Consider the following 4,495-nt stretch of genomic DNA (forward strand, 5'->3'; position numbering starts at 1 on the left):
GAGGCCGGCGGGGGTGGGGATCGGGAAGCGCAGGAGCCGAGGCATCCGCCGCGCGCCCCGCGAGCTGGTGGGGCGGAGGGGGGCGGGGGGAGGAGCGGGAGGAAAACTTGTGAGCCCTGGCAGCGGGGGAGGGGGGCGCAACTTCTGTGCTGGTGGTAAAACTTTAATTACCTTGAAAGAAAAAGGCCCTCCAGTCTCCCCCACCCTTTCTGGTCAAAGCCCGGCCCAAGCGCGACCGTGAGAGAAAGTTTAAAAGCGGGCACTTTCCTCCCCGCCTTCCCCGCGGAGGGGTGGGGGTATCTGTTTGTCCGTCTGCGCTCGGAGAGAGGTGGGGGTAACGAGCCGCCCTCCGGGGTCGCGAAGATCGTGGCTGTTACCCCACCCTTACACGGGGAGACGAAGGTAAACGTCGCTTCGGTTTCCCTCCTACCTCCCCCCTCCCCGCTTCCTTTTCCTCCCCCTCCCTGCCGATTTTTTGAGGGGACCCAAAAAACGGAGTCTCTTTCCTTATGCAACTTCCTCGGGCGCTGTGAGCACGGCCCTTCCCCCTCCCTGCATCCCTCGGCCCGCTCCTCTACCACCTCGGGTCTACCGCCAGAAAAATGCGTTAGAGATCCTTCAGAGTGCACCGAAACAAAAATAGATTTTTGATTGTTCTGAGTTTAAGTTCAGGGAAACTGAGATGAGAAATAAGAATGGGGCGGGGGGGAGCGGCTGGAGCGAGTGCGTCGAATATTAATTTTGATTTTCCTAGAGGGTTGTTTGTAATAGCTTTATCGGTTTGGGGAGCCCGAGAGTCTCTGTACTGGCTAGCTCGGTCGCGTGGATTTTTGCGCAAGTTTTTAGAAAAACACTGACTCGAGTAGAGCATTTCTCCGGAAAGTTTCAAGTGCAGCAAAATAGCGAACGTACAAAACTGGCCAAGGGGAGACCTCTAGTGGTTAAACGCATCTTTTTAAGTTCGGAAGGCCGAGAGCAAACTTTGGCCTTTACTTTTAGCTACGTAGTCCGTTCAGACGTGGAAGTAATTAGACGACCCGAGCGAGCAGCCAGATGTTGTATGAGAGGATGCTGATCAGAAATAGAAAGTTTAGTACATTGGAGAGCAAATGAGATCTGAGGACCCAGACTCTACAACTTCCACTCTTCATGACTTCTATGGGAAAAAACACTTTGCTTTTATTCTGGGATTTGAGATTGGTCACTCTCTGGATTAGAAGCAATTGTTTGTTTTTTATATTTATCGTTGTCTACACATTTGATCTACTTTTAATCAGGAGTCACAGCGGATAATTTCATTTGGACGTTAATAAAAATGCAAAGTGCAATTTGTGTTTAAAACTTCGAAAAAATGAGAAAGACCTTTGGTTGAAATTTGCCTTTTATGTGAGCTAATCATTTTATTCTCTAATAAATATAATTTAAGGCTGGTATTTAGTTTCTTAAACATACAGTTATATATAGTCATAAAATAAATGGCCCCTTTTAGTGCTAAGAGTGTAATTTTGTTTCACTGCAAAAGACATTATTTCTGAACGCTTTGTATAGTTTGTGATTTAAAGACTTAAATATTTGATATATGGACAAAACTTGCTTACATAGAATCTATTCTTTTGCCAGTGTGTGTTCTGCGTAGTAACTTTAGTTTTAAGAAAAGCAATGAGAGAAATGAAAGTTGAATCAAATGACCCTTGTAACTTTCATCGGCTTGTCATACAATGGGAGAGACTTTAATGGGGGAATTTAGGGGAGGGCAATGATATAAATGATAAAATCTAGTTCATCTCATCCAGAACTAGTTTTTTTTTTTTTTTTTTAACATACCAATTGGTAATGTATGAAATTATGCAATAAATCAGCAATTCAAAATTTATACATTTTAGTTGCGGGTTTGAAGGCTTTTTTTTATGACAATATTTTGATTTTATTTGTCCTCCTTTTAAATCAATGCTAGACCTCCGGAAGAAGTCTTGAGGGTGGACGACAGTCTTAAAGACCATCAGACAATTATTTCTTCACTGCAACTAGGTAAGAGTTGCATGTTGAAACAGATTCCTTGATATACTTGAAAATGTTAAAAGCTGCATTTGGGGATGAGGGAGGAGGGTGTGGAACAAGGTTGGCAGAGAAACACCATTTTGTGAGGGCCGCTTTGAATGCATGAAAGTCTTGACACTGAGTGTGTTTGAGGCTCTAATTAAAACATTAGGAAAAGTTAAGAGATTGTTCTGGATAACCTTTGGACTGGCTTTTTGCTAGATTCTTAATTCACACTCCAATTGCACCTGTTTTCTGCTGAAAATAAATTGTTTTATTCTTTGGAATTGAGAAAGTGGGAAAACTAGAACAAAGCAATTGTGAATTAATATAACTGTTGTATAAGTACACAGTGATATGGAAGGTTCTGGAACTTGGTAAAATTTTGTAGGTGAAATTCACCACAAGATCTTTGGGGATATTTAAGTAACTTATATTCCGTGACTCAAGTCCAACGGTGGGCTGACTTGTGCCAAATATCGAATCATAGGTTATAGTGAGTTTCCAGTGTGTTAGCATAATCTTGTCAACTTTTAAGCATATCACCACAGGGAATACAGCTGTTGTCCAGTAAAGATCCCTTTGGTAATTTTGGAGGGTGCTGATTTGTCTCCAATAATCCATGGCCTACTTTCAGGACAAAGGTCATTCTCAGGCAAAGGGGGGCCCTCTCTGGGTAGAGCATCAAAGTACATTTGTGCTACTGTAGTGCTTTCTACTATGTATACCTTTTTTCTTTTGATCTTTCCCTTTCTTTTTCTGCCTTTCATTTTCCTTCTCTGTCTTGAGTATTAAAGGAGTTGCTAATTCTTGTTTGGCAAAAACAAAAGAAAACAAAATAAATTAGCAGGACTAATAATCCCTATTGAGCCACCTTATAACCAGGGTAGATGTGGTCTCGATGTCATAACTGAATAAATAGCAATATAAAAATGATTGTTAAAAGGGAATTTATTGTCATTTTCTGCTTGTGGATCATCTTGAGTAGTATAATTTAGCAAAATAAATAGACGTCCACGTAGGTGACGCAGCAGAGATCAGGGGGCAAGAACAGCTCCAAGATCACCCAGACAGAAGTAGAGTTCAGGAAGAGTGAAATGTGTTTCCTAGGGTGGTGAGTTTCATGTTTAGATGTGCTGAGTGGAAGACAGTGATTATTTTTTCTACATTTGGGGAATCATCGTGAGTGTAGATAGAGTACTAGAATAGGAATCAGAAGACAATTTAGCCACTAAATGTACCACTTTGTGTAAGTCACTTTAACTCTTTCAGCCTAGATTTCCCCATCTGGAAAAGTGGAGCAACAATGCTTGCCTTGGTTTCTTTGTTGAAGGGATCAAATAAAATAAGGTTTTGAGCGCTATGAAGAGCTATTCAGATGTTTGAAATGGTTGTCATATTACCGTTTCACCTTAGCCAGCTTTTCTGGAAAGGGCAGGAGGTAGGTTTTTAAGAGCTGAACAGAGTGATTTAATTCCCAGCTAAAATTATTAGATTAGTTTTTGGTGTATATATTATATGGACTTGTCACAATACTTCTGGGGGATATTTCTTTTCTTTAGGAAAATAGTAGTTTCTCTTTTACAGCTTTGGCTCCTTGAGAGAAGGGACCATGTTTTTAACATGGTGTTGAATACGAATTGATATTTATTTATCCCAAACTAGTCATTTGCTAGGTGGGAGTAGATGAAATAAATACTTTTAAATATAAAATGATGCCAAATTGTGGAAATGGTAGGGTGATGAAAGTCGAAGGGTTGGTGTGAGGGGAATTCATGTGCTGTAATTAATAGTTTAGTTGTGTGAATCTGCTGGGAAATGAGGATGAGAAAATAGGTAACTGGAGTAGTAAGAATTTAAACTCTCGGGGCCAGAAAATGGGTACTGCAAATGACTGTGGATTTAGGGGAAGCTACCTGTAGGGCTTTCCCCCCCCTATGTTTTCTAGACCTCTTTGCTGCTTTATTCTAATTCTAATCAACTGTTATCTAGATAGAAAAAAGAAAACCACAAGTACTATCTGTCATTGTTTTCAATTTGATGATACTGAACTTGACAAACTCTGACAAGTTTTAGTTTATCCACTTCTCTTGTAAATTATCCAATCAATATGCTAAGAACCCAAAAACCCAATAGTGAAGGAAAGAAGAAATATATGTCCTGTTTAATTCATCCCTGAGGAATTGAGGTTGGTTCTTGAAAAATTCCACTGGTTTGTTTTGTTTGGTAGTTTATTTCTAAGAAATACATATATCAACAAAGGCTATTTATAATAGGATGGGAAACTTACAAAAGAAGTTACTTTATGTGGTGTGGACAAGGGTACCTTTGGGGTCCCAAGGCTGGGTAACCTGAGTAATCTCTCTAGCGATGTTTCTACTAGTTAACTCATTTTAATTGAGCTCTTACAGTGCTGAACACTGAAAGACTACGTCTTTGCCCTTGATGAGTTCCCTAC

The 4,495-nt window shown here is 40.6% G+C and overlaps 1 protein-coding gene across 1 annotated transcript in view; it reads left to right on the plus strand.

Annotated features, from left to right (window-relative positions):
- The first annotated feature begins 247 nt into the window (after positions 1-247).
- Positions 248-4,495, plus strand: part of L3MBTL3 (L3MBTL histone methyl-lysine binding protein 3) — a 117,562-nt gene continuing 113,314 nt past the window's right edge. The window contains exons 1-2 of the mRNA XM_007450528.1: positions 248-402; positions 1,955-2,028. The gene's annotated coding sequence lies outside the window, so the exon portion shown is untranslated. The remainder of the gene's footprint in view (positions 403-1,954; positions 2,029-4,495) is intronic.

This window comes from Lipotes vexillifer, unplaced genomic scaffold (assembly GCF_000442215.2).
Source record: "Lipotes vexillifer unplaced genomic scaffold, Lipotes_vexillifer_v1.1 scaffold537, whole genome shotgun sequence".
Taxonomy (NCBI): domain Eukaryota; kingdom Metazoa; phylum Chordata; class Mammalia; order Artiodactyla; family Lipotidae; genus Lipotes; species Lipotes vexillifer.